At 53.3% G+C, this 18,323-nt stretch overlaps 10 non-coding genes across 10 annotated transcripts; all 10 read left to right on the plus strand.

Annotated features, from left to right (window-relative positions):
* Positions 1-237: 237 nt before the first annotated feature.
* Positions 238-356, plus strand: LOC143999885 (5S ribosomal RNA). The gene has a single exon (XR_013278188.1). It is a non-coding gene; the product is annotated as a 5S ribosomal RNA (ribosomal RNA).
* Positions 357-2,053: 1,697 nt separating this feature from the next.
* LOC143999897 (5S ribosomal RNA) lies at positions 2,054-2,172 on the plus strand. The gene has a single exon (XR_013278189.1). It is a non-coding gene; the product is annotated as a 5S ribosomal RNA (ribosomal RNA).
* Positions 2,173-3,916: 1,744 nt separating this feature from the next.
* LOC143999909 (5S ribosomal RNA) lies at positions 3,917-4,035 on the plus strand. The gene has a single exon (XR_013278190.1). It is a non-coding gene; the product is annotated as a 5S ribosomal RNA (ribosomal RNA).
* A 1,688-nt stretch (positions 4,036-5,723) lies between these two features.
* On the plus strand, positions 5,724-5,842 carry LOC143999921 (5S ribosomal RNA). The gene has a single exon (XR_013278191.1). It is a non-coding gene; the product is annotated as a 5S ribosomal RNA (ribosomal RNA).
* Positions 5,843-7,539: 1,697 nt separating this feature from the next.
* LOC143999933 (5S ribosomal RNA) lies at positions 7,540-7,658 on the plus strand. Its single transcript, XR_013278192.1, has one exon. It is a non-coding gene; the product is annotated as a 5S ribosomal RNA (ribosomal RNA).
* Positions 7,659-9,402: 1,744 nt separating this feature from the next.
* On the plus strand, positions 9,403-9,521 carry LOC143999945 (5S ribosomal RNA). Its single transcript, XR_013278193.1, has one exon. It is a non-coding gene; the product is annotated as a 5S ribosomal RNA (ribosomal RNA).
* A 1,691-nt stretch (positions 9,522-11,212) lies between these two features.
* LOC143999958 (5S ribosomal RNA) lies at positions 11,213-11,331 on the plus strand. Its single transcript, XR_013278195.1, has one exon. It is a non-coding gene; the product is annotated as a 5S ribosomal RNA (ribosomal RNA).
* A 1,694-nt stretch (positions 11,332-13,025) lies between these two features.
* On the plus strand, positions 13,026-13,144 carry LOC143999970 (5S ribosomal RNA). The gene has a single exon (XR_013278196.1). It is a non-coding gene; the product is annotated as a 5S ribosomal RNA (ribosomal RNA).
* Positions 13,145-14,838: 1,694 nt separating this feature from the next.
* Positions 14,839-14,957, plus strand: LOC143999983 (5S ribosomal RNA). The gene has a single exon (XR_013278197.1). It is a non-coding gene; the product is annotated as a 5S ribosomal RNA (ribosomal RNA).
* Positions 14,958-16,651: 1,694 nt separating this feature from the next.
* LOC143999995 (5S ribosomal RNA) lies at positions 16,652-16,770 on the plus strand. The gene has a single exon (XR_013278198.1). It is a non-coding gene; the product is annotated as a 5S ribosomal RNA (ribosomal RNA).
* Positions 16,771-18,323: the final 1,553 nt, after the last annotated feature.

Raw genomic sequence — 18,323 nt, forward strand, 5'->3', positions numbered from 1 at the left:
AAGGCTGAGGATGTGTGTGTGTGAGAAGGTGCAGGCAGGAAGAGGTTAAAGAGGGAGCAAAGCAGCAGGAGGCAGGGACGGGCTTGAGGAGAGCAAGCGAGAGGAGAGACGACACGACAAAGTGCCGTGTGCTGCCATGCTTGTGAAAAGGCACAGCTGATTGTAGTAAAGTCAAGGAAAGGCGGAGCCAGGCTGCCGGTGACAAGTACAAGAAGCTTGAAAGAGACCATGAGCTTCGCCTACGGCCACACCACCCTGAATGCGCCCGCTCTCGTCTGATCTCGGAAGCTAAGCAGGGTCGGGCCTGGTTAGTACTTGGATGGGAGACCGCCTGGGAATACCAGGTGCTGTAGGCTTTTGCTTTTCTTCCACCAGGGGTCAGTCACTCTCCCATAACGCCTCTTTTTACATTCACTTTTACCCAAAGCGCTCTCCCTCTCTGCAAGCCCTCCTGCACACCTAGCTCCTACAAAATCACCCCTGCCCAACCAAGCCTACACTTTTTACAAGCCCACTTATACAATCTCACCCCTTCTTTCAAAAATACACTTTCTTCTCTCTACCTCCCTCCCTCAGGAGATTGCCACGCATCCAGTCCCCTATAGCAGCAAAACAACGGCCAGGCGCAACCCCCACCTAGCTAGCCCCCATCCTACATCCTGCTTAGGCTCCACGGCCCAGCCATTTTCCAGCACTCTCCTGAGACCTTTTGGTGCCATCACTCCTGCTCTTTAGTCGCCCTTGCGCCAACACATTCCACAGCGATCTCCAGGCTGGGGGACAGCACGGGAAACACGCACGCCGACTGCCAAAGCCAGAGAGAAGCCACAGAGCCGACCCCTCGTCAAACCGGCACCCTGAAGCGGCTAAGGTGTAGGCAGCAGGTTGCCTACAGGAGCGCGGTTTTAGTTAGCGGCTGCCCCAGGCTTGGAGGGAAAGAGGTAATGCGTGCGCTGCTGGTTTTTTTGGATCTAGCCTACCCACCGGTCATATAAATATAGGGGAAGGCTGCGTTTCGGGTGATCAGGCAGCACTTGCACGAGGCCAACTAGGGTTGCCACCTCATCCCTTTAAACCCAAACACATCTGAATTACACAGGTTCTGAGGCTAATTAAATGCAGATAAGGCAACAAGTGAGTTTAATTACCACCTTAATCAGCCAAAGAATCTGTGCAATTCAGATGCGTTTGGATTTAAAGGGATGAGATGGCAACTCAAAGGCCAACATGAACTGCTACCTTGTAGAGGTAATCCTGGGAAGCCAATCAGTGGTCGTTTGGGTCAGGATATGACCATTGTTCACGTTGAACTGTAATGGGCCAGACTTCTCAGTCAAGTTGCATCAAGTGTTCTAAGCCTTCTCTGAAGTCCTTGAAAGGGGTGCATCATGCATGTTGGTCTCCAGGCCAATTGAAAGGAAGTTGGGTGAGTAAGGCGGCACATGTGGGGTATGGAGCAGCTCTACAGGAAAAGGTCTACCTAGTGGGCAAGTCAAGCAGTTGCTTGACTGCAGCCACTGGTGAGGCATGGTGCCTGGTATAGGTGAGGGGTCCTCCGGTAGCCAGGGGGGTAGATGTACTGGCTTCCTCCCCAGCAGTCAGCTTCCAGTAGCCAACGGAACAGAAGGCAGGTTCTGGAGATCCATGGGCTGGCCACCTGCTAGGAGAGCGAAGGCGTAAACAAGTGCAGGCATAAGGCCCCGCGCTACATGCAACCTGCTGCTCTTCTTCTTCTTCTTCCTGTGGTGCAAAGCCTTGTCAGCGAAAAGGGTTAAAGTCGGGCCAGGGGAAGCCAGAAAGGAGCCGTGGAAGCAAGGCTGAGGATGTGGTGTGTGCGTGAGAAGGTGCAGGCAGGAAGAGGTTAAAGAGGGAGCAAAGCAGCAGGAGGCAGGGACGGGCTTGAGGAGAGCAAGCGAGAGGAGAGACGACACGACAAAGTGCGGTGTGCTGCCAGGCTTGTGAAAAGGCACAGCTGATTGTAGTAAAGTCAAGGAAAGGCGGAGCCAGGCTGCCGGTGACAAGTACAAGAAGCTTGAACGAGACCATGAGCTTTGCCTACGGCCACACCACCCTGAATGCGCCCGCTCTCGTCTGATCTCGGAAGCTAAGCAGGGTCGGGCCTGGTTAGTACTTGGATGGGAGACCGCCTGGGAATACCAGGTGCTGTAGGCTTTTGCTTTTCTTCCACCAGGGGTCAGTCACTCTCCCATAATGCCTCTTTTTACATTCACTTTTACCCAAAGCGCTCTCCCTCTCTGCAAGCCCTCCTGCACACCTAGCTCCTACAAAATCACCCCTGCCCAACCAACCCTCCTGCACACCTAGCTCCTACAAAATCACCCCTGCCCAACCAAGCCTACACTTTTTACAAGCCCACTTACACAATCTCACCCCTTCTTTCAAAAATACACTTTCTTCTCTCTACCTCCCTCCCTCCCTCAGGAGATTGCCACGCATCCAGTCCCCTATAGCAGCAAAACAACGGCCAGGCGCAACCCCCACCTAGCTAGCCCCCATCCTACATCCTGCTTAGGCTCCACGGCCCAGCCATTTTCCAGCACTCTCCTGAGACCTTTTGGTGCCATCACTCCTGCTCTTTAGTCGCCCTTGCGCCAACACATTCCACAGCGATCTCCAGGCTGGGGGACAGCACGGGAAACACGCACGCCGACTGCCAAAGCCAGAGAGAAGCCACAGAGCCGACCCCTCGTCAAACCGGCACCCTGAAGCGGCTAAGGTGTAGGCAGCAGGTTGCCTACAGGAGCGCGGTTTTAGTTAGCGGCTGCCCCAGGCTTGGAGGGAAAGAGGTAATGCGTGCGCTGCTGGTTTTTTTGGATCTAGCCTACCCACCGGTCATATAAATATAGGGGAAGGCTGGGTTTCGGGTGATCAGGCAGAACTTGCACGAGGCCAACTAGGGTTGCCACCTCATCCCTTTAAACCCAAACACATCTGAATTACACAGGTTCTGAGGCTAATTAAATGCAGATAAGGCAACAAGTGAGTTTAATTACCACCTTAATCAGCCAAAGAATCTGTGCAAGTCAGATGCGTTTGGATTTAAAGGGATGAGATGGCAACTCAAAGGCCAATATGAACTGCTACCTTGTAGAGGTAATCCTGGGAAGCCAATCAGTGGTCGTTTGGGTCAGGATATGACCATTGTTCACGTTGAACTGTAATGGGCCAGACTTCTCAGTCAAGTTGCATCAAGTGTTCTAAGCCTTCTCTGAAGTCCTTGAAAGGGGTGCATCATGCATGTTGGTCTCCAGGCCTATTGAAAAGAAGTTGGGTGAGTAAGGCGGCACATGTGGGGTATGGAGCAACTCTAGAGGAAAAGGTCTACCTAGTGGGCAAGTCAAGCAGTTGCTTGACTGCAGCCACTGGTGAGGCATGGTGCCTGGTATAGGTGAGGGGTCCTCCGGTAGCCAGCGGGGTAGATGTACTGGCTTCCTCCCCAGCAGTCAGCTTCCAGTAGCCAACGGAAAAGAAGGCAGGTTCTGGAGATCCATGGGCTGGCCACCTGCTAGGAGAGCGAAGGCGTAAACAAGTGCAGGCATAAGGCCCCGCGCTACATGCAACCTGCTGCTCTTCTTCTTCTTCCTGTGGTGCAAAGCCTTGTCAGCGAAAAGGGTTAAAGTCAGGCCAGGGGAAGCCAGAAAGGAGCCGTGGAAGCAAGGCTGAGGATGTGGTGTGTGCGTGAGAAGGTGCAGGCAGGAAGAGGTTAAAGAGGGAGCAAAGCAGCAGGAGGCAGGGACGGGCTTGAGGAGAGCAAGCGAGAGGAGAGACGACACGACAAAGTGCCGTGTGCTGCCATGCTTGTGAAAAGGCACAGCTGATTGTAGTAAAGTCAAGGAAAGGCGGAGCCAGGCTGCCGGTGACAAGTACAAGAAGCTTGAAAGAGACCATGAGCTTTGCCTACGGCCACACCACCCTGAATGCGCCCGCTCTCGTCTGATCTCGGAAGCTAAGCAGGGTCGGGCCTGGTTAGTACTTGGATGGGAGACCGCCTGGGAATACCAGGTGCTGTAGGCTTTTGCTTTTCTTCCACCAGGGGTCAGTCACTCTCCCATAACGCCTCTTTTTACATTCACTTTTACCCAAAGCGCTCTCCCTCTCTGCAAGCCCTCCTGCACACCTAGCTCCTACAAAATCACCCCTGCCCAACCAAGCCTACACTTTTTACAAGCCCACTTATACAATCTCACCCCTTCTTTCAAAAATACACTTTCTTCTCTCTACCTCCCTCCCTCAGGAGATTGCCACGCATCCAGTCCCCTATAGCAGCAAAACAACGGCCAGGCGCAACCCCCACCTAGCTAGCCCCCATCCTACATCCTGCTTAGGCTCCACGGCCCAGCCATTTTCCAGCACTCTCCTGAAACCTTTTGGTGCCATCACTCCTGCTCTTTAGTCGCCCTTGCGCCAACACATTCCACAGCGATCTCCAGGCTGGGGGACAGCACGGGAAACACGCACGCCGACTGCCAAAGCCAGAGAGAAGCCACAGAGCCGACCCCTCGTCAAACCGGCACCCTGAAGCGGCTAAGGTGTAGGCAGCAGGTTGCCTACAGGAGCGCGGTTTTAGTTAGCGGCTGCCCCAGGCTTGGAGGGAAAGAGGTAATGCGTGCGCTGCTGGTTTTTTTGGATCTAGCCTACCCACCGGTCATATAAATATAGGGGAAGGCTGCGTTTCGGGTGATCAGGCAGCATTTGCACGAGGCCAACTAGGGTTGCCACCTCATCCCTTTAAACCCAAACACATCTGAATTACACAGGTTCTGAGGCTAATTAAATGCAGATAAGGCAACAAGTGAGTTTAATTACCACCTTAATCAGCCAAAGAATCTGTGCAATTCAGATGCGTTTGGATTTAAAGGGATGAGATGGCAACTCAAAGGCCAATATGAACTGCTACCTTGTAGAGGTAATCCTGGGAAGCCAATCAGTGGCCGTTTGGGTCAGGATATGACCATTGTTCACGTTGAACTGTAATGGGCCAGACTTCTCAGTCAAGTTGCATCAAGTGTTCTAAGCCTTCTCTGAAGTCCTTGAAAGGGGTGCATCATGCATGTTGGTCTCCAGGCCTATTGAAAAGAAGTTGGGTGAGTAAGGCGGCACATGTGGGGTATGGAGCAACTCTAGAGGAAAAGGTCTACCTAGTGGGCAAGTCAAGCAGTTGCTTGACTGCAGCCACTGGTGAGGCATGGTGCCTGGTATAGGTGAGGGGTCCTCCGGTAGCCAGCGGGGTAGATGTACTGGCTTCCTCCCCAGCAGTCAGCTTCCAGTAGCCAACGGAACAGAAGGCAGGTTCTGGAGATCCATGGGCTGGCCACCTGCTAGGAGAGCGAAGGCGTAAACAAGTGCAGGCATAAGGCCCCGCGCTACATGCAACCTGCTGCTCTTCTTCTTCCTGTGGTGCAAAGCCTTGTCAGCGAAAAGGGTTAAAGTCAGGCCAGGGGAAGCCAGAAAGGAGCCGTGGAAGCAAGGCTGAGGATGTGTGTGTGTGAGAAGGTGCAGGCAGGAAGAGGTTAAAGAGGGAGCAAAGCAGCAGGAGGCAGGGACGGGCTTGAGGAGAGCAAGCGAGAGGAGAGACGACACGACAAAGTGCCGTGTGCTGCCATGCTTGTGAAAAGGCACAGCTGATTGTAGTAAAGTCAAGGAAAGGCGGAGCCAGGCTGCCGGTGACAAGTACAAGAAGCTTGAAAGAGACCATGAGCTTCGCCTACGGCCACACCACCCTGAATGCGCCCGCTCTCGTCTGATCTCGGAAGCTAAGCAGGGTCGGGCCTGGTTAGTACTTGGATGGGAGACCGCCTGGGAATACCAGGTGCTGTAGGCTTTTGCTTTTCTTCCACCAGGGGTCAGTCACTCTCCCATAACGCCTCTTTTTACATTCACTTTTACCCAAAGCGCTCTCCCTCTCTGCAAGCCCTCCTGCACACCTAGCTCCTACAAAATCACCCCTGCCCAACCAAGCCTACACTTTTTACAAGCCCACTTATACAATCTCACCCCTTCTTTCAAAAATACACTTTCTTCTCTCTACCTCCCTCCCTCAGGAGATTGCCACGCATCCAGTCCCCTATAGCAGCAAAACAACGGCCAGGCGCAACCCCCACCTAGCTAGCCCCCATCCTACATCCTGCTTAGGCTCCACGGCCCAGCCATTTTCCAGCACTCTCCTGAGACCTTTTGGTGCCATCACTCCTGCTCTTTAGTCGCCCTTGCGCCAACACATTCCACAGCGATCTCCAGGCTGGGGGACAGCACGGGAAACACGCACGCCGACTGCCAAAGCCAGAGAGAAGCCACAGAGCCGACCCCTCGTCAAACCGGCACCCTGAAGCGGCTAAGGTGTAGGCAGCAGGTTGCCTACAGGAGCGCGGTTTTAGTTAGCGGCTGCCCCAGGCTTGGAGGGAAAGAGGTAATGCGTGCGCTGCTGGTTTTTTTGGATCTAGCCTACCCACCGGTCATATAAATATAGGGGAAGGCTGCGTTTCGGGTGATCAGGCAGCACTTGCACGAGGCCAACTAGGGTTGCCACCTCATCCCTTTAAACCCAAACACATCTGAATTACACAGGTTCTGAGGCTAATTAAATGCAGATAAGGCAACAAGTGAGTTTAATTACCACCTTAATCAGCCAAAGAATCTGTGCAATTCAGATGCGTTTGGATTTAAAGGGATGAGATGGCAACTCAAAGGCCAACATGAACTGCTACCTTGTAGAGGTAATCCTGGGAAGCCAATCAGTGGTCGTTTGGGTCAGGATATGACCATTGTTCACGTTGAACTGTAATGGGCCAGACTTCTCAGTCAAGTTGCATCAAGTGTTCTAAGCCTTCTCTGAAGTCCTTGAAAGGGGTGCATCATGCATGTTGGTCTCCAGGCCAATTGAAAGGAAGTTGGGTGAGTAAGGCGGCACATGTGGGGTATGGAGCAGCTCTACAGGAAAAGGTCTACCTAGTGGGCAAGTCAAGCAGTTGCTTGACTGCAGCCACTGGTGAGGCATGGTGCCTGGTATAGGTGAGGGGTCCTCCGGTAGCCAGGGGGGTAGATGTACTGGCTTCCTCCCCAGCAGTCAGCTTCCAGTAGCCAACGGAACAGAAGGCAGGTTCTGGAGATCCATGGGCTGGCCACCTGCTAGGAGAGCGAAGGCGTAAACAAGTGCAGGCATAAGGCCCCGCGCTACATGCAACCTGCTGCTCTTCTTCTTCTTCTTCCTGTGGTGCAAAGCCTTGTCAGCGAAAAGGGTTAAAGTCGGGCCAGGGGAAGCCAGAAAGGAGCCGTGGAAGCAAGGCTGAGGATGTGGTGTGTGCGTGAGAAGGTGCAGGCAGGAAGAGGTTAAAGAGGGAGCAAAGCAGCAGGAGGCAGGGACGGGCTTGAGGAGAGCAAGCGAGAGGAGAGACGACACGACAAAGTGCGGTGTGCTGCCAGGCTTGTGAAAAGGCACAGCTGATTGTAGTAAAGTCAAGGAAAGGCGGAGCCAGGCTGCCGGTGACAAGTACAAGAAGCTTGAACGAGACCATGAGCTTTGCCTACGGCCACACCACCCTGAATGCGCCCGCTCTCGTCTGATCTCGGAAGCTAAGCAGGGTCGGGCCTGGTTAGTACTTGGATGGGAGACCGCCTGGGAATACCAGGTGCTGTAGGCTTTTGCTTTTCTTCCACCAGGGGTCAGTCACTCTCCCATAATGCCTCTTTTTACATTCACTTTTACCCAAAGCGCTCTCCCTCTCTGCAAGCCCTCCTGCACACCTAGCTCCTACAAAATCACCCCTGCCCAACCAACCCTCCTGCACACCTAGCTCCTACAAAATCACCCCTGCCCAACCAAGCCTACACTTTTTACAAGCCCACTTACACAATCTCACCCCTTCTTTCAAAAATACACTTTCTTCTCTCTACCTCCCTCCCTCCCTCAGGAGATTGCCACGCATCCAGTCCCCTATAGCAGCAAAACAACGGCCAGGCGCAACCCCCACCTAGCTAGCCCCCATCCTACATCCTGCTTAGGCTCCACGGCCCAGCCATTTTCCAGCACTCTCCTGAGACCTTTTGGTGCCATCACTCCTGCTCTTTAGTCGCCCTTGCGCCAACACATTCCACAGCGATCTCCAGGCTGGGGGACAGCACGGGAAACACGCACGCCGACTGCCAAAGCCAGAGAGAAGCCACAGAGCCGACCCCTCGTCAAACCGGCACCCTGAAGCGGCTAAGGTGTAGGCAGCAGGTTGCCTACAGGAGCGCGGTTTTAGTTAGCGGCTGCCCCAGGCTTGGAGGGAAAGAGGTAATGCGTGCGCTGCTGGTTTTTTTGGATCTAGCCTACCCACCGGTCATATAAATATAGGGGAAGGCTGGGTTTCGGGTGATCAGGCAGAACTTGCACGAGGCCAACTAGGGTTGCCACCTCATCCCTTTAAACCCAAACACATCTGAATTACACAGGTTCTGAGGCTAATTAAATGCAGATAAGGCAACAAGTGAGTTTAATTACCACCTTAATCAGCCAAAGAATCTGTGCAAGTCAGATGCGTTTGGATTTAAAGGGATGAGATGGCAACTCAAAGGCCAATATGAACTGCTACCTTGTAGAGGTAATCCTGGGAAGCCAATCAGTGGTCGTTTGGGTCAGGATATGACCATTGTTCACGTTGAACTGTAATGGGCCAGACTTCTCAGTCAAGTTGCATCAAGTGTTCTAAGCCTTCTCTGAAGTCCTTGAAAGGGGTGCATCATGCATGTTGGTCTCCAGGCCTATTGAAAAGAAGTTGGGTGAGTAAGGCGGCACATGTGGGGTATGGAGCAACTCTAGAGGAAAAGGTCTACCTAGTGGGCAAGTCAAGCAGTTGCTTGACTGCAGCCACTGGTGAGGCATGGTGCCTGGTATAGGTGAGGGGTCCTCCGGTAGCCAGCGGGGTAGATGTACTGGCTTCCTCCCCAGCAGTCAGCTTCCAGTAGCCAACGGAAAAGAAGGCAGGTTCTGGAGATCCATGGGCTGGCCACCTGCTAGGAGAGCGAAGGCGTAAACAAGTGCAGGCATAAGGCCCCGCGCTACATGCAACCTGCTGCTCTTCTTCTTCTTCCTGTGGTGCAAAGCCTTGTCAGCGAAAAGGGTTAAAGTCAGGCCAGGGGAAGCCAGAAAGGAGCCGTGGAAGCAAGGCTGAGGATGTGGTGTGTGCGTGAGAAGGTGCAGGCAGGAAGAGGTTAAAGAGGGAGCAAAGCAGCAGGAGGCAGGGACGGGCTTGAGGAGAGCAAGCGAGAGGAGAGACGACACGACAAAGTGCCGTGTGCTGCCATGCTTGTGAAAAGGCACAGCTGATTGTAGTAAAGTCAAGGAAAGGCGGAGCCAGGCTGCCGGTGACAAGTACAAGAAGCTTGAAAGAGACCATGAGCTTTGCCTACGGCCACACCACCCTGAATGCGCCCGCTCTCGTCTGATCTCGGAAGCTAAGCAGGGTCGGGCCTGGTTAGTACTTGGATGGGAGACCGCCTGGGAATACCAGGTGCTGTAGGCTTTTGCTTTTCTTCCACCAGGGGTCAGTCACTCTCCCATAACGCCTCTTTTTACATTCACTTTTACCCAAAGCGCTCTCCCTCTCTGCAAGCCCTCCTGCACACCTAGCTCCTACAAAATCACCCCTGCCCAACCAAGCCTACACTTTTTACAAGCCCACTTATACAATCTCACCCCTTCTTTCAAAAATACACTTTCTTCTCTCTACCTCCCTCCCTCAGGAGATTGCCACGCATCCAGTCCCCTATAGCAGCAAAACAACGGCCAGGCGCAACCCCCACCTAGCTAGCCCCCATCCTACATCCTGCTTAGGCTCCACGGCCCAGCCATTTTCCAGCACTCTCCTGAAACCTTTTGGTGCCATCACTCCTGCTCTTTAGTCGCCCTTGCGCCAACACATTCCACAGCGATCTCCAGGCTGGGGGACAGCACGGGAAACACGCACGCCGACTGCCAAAGCCAGAGAGAAGCCACAGAGCCGACCCCTCGTCAAACCGGCACCCTGAAGCGGCTAAGGTGTAGGCAGCAGGTTGCCTACAGGAGCGCGGTTTTAGTTAGCGGCTGCCCCAGGCTTGGAGGGAAAGAGGTAATGCGTGCGCTGCTGGTTTTTTTGGATCTAGCCTACCCACCGGTCATATAAATATAGGGGAAGGCTGCGTTTCGGGTGATCAGGCAGCATTTGCACGAGGCCAACTAGGGTTGCCACCTCATCCCTTTAAACCCAAACACATCTGAATTACACAGGTTCTGAGGCTAATTAAATGCAGATAAGGCAACAAGTGAGTTTAATTACCACCTTAATCAGCCAAAGAATCTGTGCAATTCAGATGCGTTTGGATTTAAAGGGATGAGATGGCAACTCAAAGGCCAATATGAACTGCTACCTTGTAGAGGTAATCCTGGGAAGCCAATCAGTGGCCGTTTGGGTCAGGATATGACCATTGTTCACGTTGAACTGTAATGGGCCAGACTTCTCAGTCAAGTTGCATCAAGTGTTCTAAGCCTTCTCTGAAGTCCTTGAAAGGGGTGCATCATGCATGTTGGTCTCCAGGCCTATTGAAAAGAAGTTGGGTGAGTAAGGCGGCACATGTGGGGTATGGAGCAGCTCTACAGGAAAAGGTCTACCTAGTGGGCAAGTCAAGCAGTTGCTTGACTGCAGCCACTGGTGAGGCATGGTGCCTGGTATAGGTGAGGGGTCCTCCGGTAGCCAGGGGGGTAGATGTACTGGCTTCCTCCCCAGCAGTCAGCTTCCAGTAGCCAACGGAACAGAAGGCAGGTTCTGGAGATCCATGGGCTGGCCACCTGCTAGGAGAGCGAAGGCGTAAACAAGTGCAGGCATAAGGCCCCGCGCTACATGCAACCTGCTGCTCTTCTTCTTCTTCCTGTGGTGCAAAGCCTTGTCAGCGAAAAGGGTTAAAGTCAGGCCAGGGGAAGCCAGAAAGGAGCCGTGGAAGCAAGGCTGAGGATGTGTGTGCGTGAGAAGGTGCAGGCAGGAAGAGGTTAAAGAGAGAGCAAAGCAGCAGGAGGCAGGGACGGGCTTGAGGAGAGCAAGCGAGAGGAGAGACGACACGACAAAGTGCGGTGTGCTGCCATGCTTGTGAAAAGGCACAGCTGATTGTAGTAAAGTCAAGGAAAGGCGGAGCCAGGCTGCCGGTGACAAGTACAAGAAGCTTGAAAGAGACCATGAGCTTTGCCTACGGCCACACCACCCTGAATGCGCCCGCTCTCGTCTGATCTCGGAAGCTAAGCAGGGTCGGGCCTGGTTAGTACTTGGATGGGAGACCGCCTGGGAATACCAGGTGCTGTAGGCTTTTGCTTTTCTTCCACCAGGGGTCAGTCACTCTCCCATAATGCCTCTTTTTACATTCACTTTTACCCAAAGCGCTCTCCCTCTCTGCAAGCCCTCCTGCACACCTAGCTCCTACAAAATCACCCCTGCCCAACCAAGCCTACACTTTTTACAAGCCCACTTACACAATCTCACCCCTTCTTTCAAAAATACACTTTCTTCTCTCTACCTCCCTCCCTCAGGAGATTGCCACGCATCCAGTCCCCTATAGCAGCAAAACAACGGCCAGGCGCAACCCCCACCTAGCTAGCCCCCATCCTACATCCTGCTTAGGCTCCACGGCCCAGCCATTTTCCAGCACTCTCCTGAGACCTTTTGGTGCCATCACTCCTGCTCTTTAGTCGCCCTTGCGCCAACACATTCCACAGCGATCTCCAGGCTGGGGGACAGCACGGGAAACACGCACGCCGACTGCCAAAGCCAGAGAGAAGCCACAGAGCCGACCCCTCGTCAAACCGGCACCCTGAAGCGGCTAAGGTGTAGGCAGCAGGTTGCCTACAGGAGCGCGGTTTTAGTTAGCGGCTGCCCCAGGCTTGGAGGGAAAGAGGTAATGCGTGCGCTGCTGGTTTTTTTGGATCTAGCCTACCCACCGGTCATATAAATATAGGGGAAGGCTGCGTTTCGGGTGATCAGGCAGCACTTGCACGAGGCCAACTAGGGTTGCCACCTCATCCCTTTAAACCCAAACACATCTGAATTACACAGGTTCTGAGGCTAATTAAATGCAGATAAGGCAACAAGTGAGTTTAATTACCACCTTAATCAGCCAAAGAATCTGTGCAATTCAGATGCGTTTGGATTTAAAGGGATGAGATGGCAACTCAAAGGCCAACATGAACTGCTACCTTGTAGAGGTAATCCTGGGAAGCCAATCAGTGGTCGTTTGGGTCAGGATATGACCATTGTTCACGTTGAACTGTAATGGGCCAGACTTCTCAGTCAAGTTGCATCAAGTGTTCTAAGCCTTCTCTGAAGTCCTTGAAAGGGGTGCATCATGCATGTTGGTCTCCAGGCCTATTGAAAAGAAGTTGGGTGAGTAAGGCGGCACATGTGGGGTATGGAGCAGCTCTACAGGAAAAGGTCTACCTAGTGGGCAAGTCAAGCAGTTGCTTGACTGCAGCCACTGGTGAGGCATGGTGCCTGGTATAGGTGAGGGGTCCTCCGGTAGCCAGGGGGGTAGATGTACTGGCTTCCTCCCCAGCAGTCAGCTTCCAGTAGCCAACGGAACAGAAGGCAGGTTCTGGAGATCCATGGGCTGGCCACCTGCTAGGAGAGCGAAGGCGTAAACAAGTGCAGGCATAAGGCCCCGCGCTACATGCAACCTGCTGCTCTTCTTCTTCTTCCTGTGGTGCAAAGCCTTGTCAGCGAAAAGGGTTAAAGTCAGGCCAGGGGAAGCCAGAAAGGAGCCGTGGAAGCAAGGCTGAGGATGTGGTGTGTGCGTGAGAAGGTGCAGGCAGGAAGAGGTTAAAGAGGGAGCAAAGCAGCAGGAGGCAGGGACGGGCTTGAGGAGAGCAAGCGAGAGGAGAGACGACACGACAAAGTGCGGTATGCTGCCATGCTTGTGAAAAGGCACAGCTGATTGTAGTAAAGTCAAGGAAAGGCGGAGCCAGGCTGCCGGTGACAAGTACAAGAAGCTTGAAAGAGACCATGAGCTTCGCCTACGGCCACACCACCCTGAATGCGCCCGCTCTCGTCTGATCTCGGAAGCTAAGCAGGGTCGGGCCTGGTTAGTACTTGGATGGGAGACCGCCTGGGAATACCAGGTGCTGTAGGCTTTTGCTTTTCTTCCACCAGGGGTCAGTCACTCTCCCATAACGCCTCTTTTTACATTCACTTTTACCCAAAGCGCTCTCCCTCTCTGCAAGCCCTCCTGCACACCTAGCTCCTACAAAATCACCCCTGCCCAACCAAGCCTACACTTTTTACAAGCCCACTTATACAATCTCACCCCTTCTTTCAAAAATACACTTTCTTCTCTCTACCTCCCTCCCTCAGGAGATTGCCACGCATCCAGTCCCCTATAGCAGCAAAACAACGGCCAGGCGCAACCCCCACCTAGCTAGCCCCCATCCTACATCCTGCTTAGGCTCCACGGCCCAGCCATTTTCCAGCACTCTCCTGAGACCTTTTGGTGCCATCACTCCTGCTCTTTAGTCGCCCTTGCGCCAACACATTCCACAGCGATCTCCAGGCTGGGGGACAGCACGGGAAACACGCACGCCGACTGCCAAAGCCAGAGAGAAGCCACAGAGCCGACCCCTCGTCAAACCGGCACCCTGAAGCGGCTAAGGTGTAGGCAGCAGGTTGCCTACAGGAGCGCGGTTTTAGTTAGCGGCTGCCCCAGGCTTGGAGGGAAAGAGGTAATGCGTGCGCTGCTGGTTTTTTTGGATCTAGCCTACCCACCGGTCATATAAATATAGGGGAAGGCTGCGTTTCGGGTGATCAGGCAGCATTTGCACGAGGCCAACTAGGGTTGCCACCTCATCCCTTTAAACCCAAACACATCTGAATTACACAGGTTCTGAGGCTAATTAAATGCAGATAAGGCAACAAGTGAGTTTAATTACCACCTTAATCAGCCAAAGAATCTGTGCAATTCAGATGCGTTTGGATTTAAAGGGATGAGATGGCAACTCAAAGGCCAATATGAACTGCTACCTTGTAGAGGTAATCCTGGGAAGCCAATCAGTGGTCGTTTGGGTCAGGATATGACCATTGTTCACGTTGAACTGTAATGGGCCAGACTTCTCAGTCAAGTTGCATCAAGTGTTCTAAGCCTTCTCTGAAGTCCTTGAAAGGGGTGCATCATGCATGTTGGTCTCCAGGCCTATTGAAAAGAAGTTGGGTGAGTAAGGCGGCACATGTGGGGTATGGAGCAGCTCTACAGGAAAAGGTCTACCTAGTGGGCAAGTCAAGCAGTTGCTTGACTGCAGCCACTGGTGAGGCATGGTGCCTGGTATAGGTGAGAGGTCCTCCGGTAGCCAGGGGGGTAGATGTACTGGCTTCCTCCCCAGCAGTCAGCTTCCAGTAGCCAACGGAACAGAAGGCAGGTTCTGGAGATCCATGGGCTGGCCACCTGCTAGGAGAGCGAAGGCGTAAACAAGTGCAGGCATAAGGCCCCGCGCTACATGCAACCTGCTGCTCTTCTTCTTCTTCCTGTGGTGCAAAGCCTTGTCAGCGAAAAGGGTTAAAGTCAGGCCAGGGGAAGCCAGAAAGGAGCCGTGGAAGCAAGGCTGAGGATGTGGTGTGTGCGTGAGAAGGTGCAGGCAGGAAGAGGTTAAAGAGGGAGCAAAGCAGCAGGAGGCAGGGACGGGCTTGAGGAGAGCAAGCGAGAGGAGAGACGACACGACAAAGTGCGGTGTGCTGCCATGCTTGTGAAAAGGCACAGCTGATTGTAGTAAAGTCAAGGAAAGGCGGAGCCAGGCTGCCGGTGACAAGTACAAGAAGCTTGAAAGAGACCATGAGCTTTGCCTACGGCCACACCACCCTGAATGCGCCCGCTCTCGTCTGATCTCGGAAGCTAAGCAGGGTCGGGCCTGGTTAGTACTTGGATGGGAGACCGCCTGGGAATACCAGGTGCTGTAGGCTTTTGCTTTTCTTCCACCAGGGGTCAGTCACTCTCCCATAACGCCTCTTTTTACATTCACTTTTACCCAAAGCGCTCTCCCTCTCTGCAAGCCCTCCTGCACACCTAGCTCCTACAAAATCACCCCTGCCCAACCAAGCCTACACTTTTTACAAGCCCACTTATACAATCTCACCCCTTCTTTCAAAAATACACTTTCTTCTCTCTACCTCCCTCCCTCAGGAGATTGCCACGCATCCAGTCCCCTATAGCAGCAAAACAACGGCCAGGCGCAACCCCCACCTAGCTAGCCCCCATCCTACATCCTGCTTAGGCTCCACGGCCCAGCCATTTTCCAGCACTCTCCTGAAACCTTTTGGTGCCATCACTCCTGCTCTTTAGTCGCCCTTGCGCCAACACATTCCACAGCGATCTCCAGGCTGGGGGACAGCACGGGAAACACGCACGCCGACTGCCAAAGCCAGAGAGAAGCCACAGAGCCGACCCCTCGTCAAACCGGCACCCTGAAGCGGCTAAGGTGTAGGCAGCAGGTTGCCTACAGGAGCGCGGTTTTAGTTAGCGGCTGCCCCAGGCTTGGAGGGAAAGAGGTAATGCGTGCGCTGCTGGTTTTTTTGGATCTAGCCTACCCACCGGTCATATAAATATAGGGGAAGGCTGGGTTTCGGGTGATCAGGCAGCATTTGCACGAGGCCAACTAGGGTTGCCACCTCATCCCTTTAAACCCAAACACATCTGAATTACACAGGTTCTGAGGCTAATTAAATGCAGATAAGGCAACAAGTGAGTTTAATTACCACCTTAATCAGCCAAAGAATCTGTGCAATTCAGATGCGTTTGGATTTAAAGGGATGAGATGGCAACTCAAAGGCCAATATGAACTGCTACCTTGTAGAGGTAATCCTGGGAAGCCAATCAGTGGTCGTTTGGGTCAGGATATGACCATTGTTCACGTTGAACTGTAATGGGCCAGACTTCTCAGTCAAGTTGCATCAAGTGTTCTAAGCCTTCTCTGAAGTCCTTGAAAGGGGTGCATCATGCATGTTGGTCTCCAGGCCTATTGAAAAGAAGTTGGGTGAGTAAGGCGGCACATGTGGGGTATGGAGCAACTCTAGAGGAAAAGGTCTACCTAGTGGGCAAGTCAAGCAGTTGCTTGACTGCAGCCACTGGTGAGGCATGGTGCCTGGTATAGGTGAGGGGTCCTCCGGTAGCCAGGGGGGTAGATGTACTGGCTTCCTCCCCAGCAGTCAGCTTCCAGTAGCCAACGGAACAGAAGGCAGGTTCTGGAGATCCATGGGCTGGCCACCTGCTAGGAGAGCGAAGGCGTAAACAAGTGCAGGCATAAGGCCCCGCGCTACATGCAACCTGCTGCTCTTCTTCTTCTTCCTGTGGTGCAAAGCCTTGTCAGCGAAAAGGGTTAAAGTCAGGCCAGGGGAAGCCAGAAAGGAGCCGTGGAAGCAAGGCTGAGGATGTGGTGTGTGCGTGAGAAGGTGCAGGCAGGAAGAGGTTAAAGAGGGAGCAAAGCAGCAGGAGGCAGGGACGGGCTTGAGGAGAGCAAGCGAGAGGAGAGACGACACGACAAAGTGCCGTGTGCTGCCATGCTTGTGAAAAGGCACAGCTGATTGTAGTAAAGTCAAGGAAAGGCGGAGCCAGGCTGCCGGTGACAAGTACAAGAAGCTTGAAAGAGACCATGAGCTTCGCCTACGGCCACACCACCCTGAATGCGCCCGCTCTCGTCTGATCTCGGAAGCTAAGCAGGGTCGGGCCTGGTTAGTACTTGGATGGGAGACCGCCTGGGAATACCAGGTGCTGTAGGCTTTTGCTTTTCTTCCACCAGGGGTCAGTCACTCTCCCATAATGCCTCTTTTTACATTCACTTTTACCCAAAGCGCTCTCCCTCTCTGCAAGCCCTCCTGCACACCTAGCTCCTACAAAATCACCCCTGCCCAACCAAGCCTACACTTTTTACAAGCCCACTTATACAATCTCACCCCTTCTTTCAAAAATACACTTTCTTCTCTCTACCTCCCTCCCTCAGGAGATTGCCACGCATCCAGTCCCCTATAGCAGCAAAACAACGGCCAGGCGCAACCCCCACCTAGCTAGCCCCCATCCTACATCCTGCTTAGGCTCCACGGCCCAGCCATTTTCCAGCACTCTCCTGAGACCTTTTGGTGCCATCACTCCTGCTCTTTAGTCGCCCTTGCGCCAACACATTCCACAGCGATCTCCAGGCTGGGGGACAGCATGGGAAACACGCACGCCGACTGCCAAAGCCAGAGAGAAGCCACAGAGCCGACCCCTCGTCAAACCGGCACCCTGAAGCGGCTAAGGTGTAGGCAGCAGGTTGCCTACAGGAGCGCGGTTTTAGTTAGCGGCTGCCCCAGGCTTGGAGGGAAAGAGGTAATGCGTGCGCTGCTGGTTTTTTTGGATCTAGCCTACCCACCGGTCATATAAATATAGGGGAAGGCTGGGTTTCGGGTGATCAGGCAGAACTTGCACGAGGCCAACTAGGGTTGCCACCTCATCCCTTTAAACCCAAACACATCTGAATTACACAGGTTCTGAGGCTAATTAAATGCAGATAAGGCAACAAGTGAGTTTAATTACCACCTTAATCAGCCAAAGAATCTGTGCAATTCAGATGCGTTTGGATTTAAAGGGATGAGATGGCAACTCAAAGGCCAATATGAACTGCTACCTTGTAGAGGTAATCCTGGGAAGCCAATCAGTGGTCGTTTGGGTCAGGATATGACCATTGTTCACGTTGAACTGTAATGGGCCAGACTTCTCAGTCAAGTTGCATCAAGTGTTCTAAGCCTTCTCTGAAGTCCTTGAAAGGGGTGCATCATGCATGTTGGTCTCCAGGCCTATTGAAAAGAAGTTGGGTGAGTAAGGCGGCACATGTGGGGTATGGAGCAACTCTAGAGGAAAAGGTCTACCTAGTGGGCAAGTCAAGCAGTTGCTTGACTGCAGCCACTGGTGAGGCATGGTGCCTGGTATAGGTGAGGGGTCCTCCGGTAGCCAGGGGGGTAGATGTACTGGCTTCCTCCCCAGCAGTCAGCTTCCAGTAGCCAACGGAACAGAAGGCAGGTTCTGGAGATCCATGGGCTGGCCACCTGCTAGGAGAGCGAAGGCGTAAACAAGTGCAGGCATAAGGCCCCGCGCTACATGCAACCTGCTGCTCTTCTTCTTCTTCCTGTGGTGCAAAGCCTTGTCAGCGAAAAGGGTTAAAGTCAGGCCAGGGGAAGCCAGAAAGGAGCCGTGGAAGCAAGGCTGAGGATGTGGTGTGTGCGTGAGAAGGTGCAGGCAGGAAGAGGTTAAAGAGGGAGCAAAGCAGCAGGAGGCAGGGACGGGCTTGAGGAGAGCAA

This window comes from Lithobates pipiens, unplaced genomic scaffold, assembly GCF_037356315.1.
Source record: "Lithobates pipiens isolate NorthernLeopardFrog02 unplaced genomic scaffold, aLitPip1_a1.2 Scaffold_19, whole genome shotgun sequence".
Classification (NCBI taxonomy): Eukaryota; Metazoa; Chordata; class Amphibia; order Anura; family Ranidae; genus Lithobates; species Lithobates pipiens.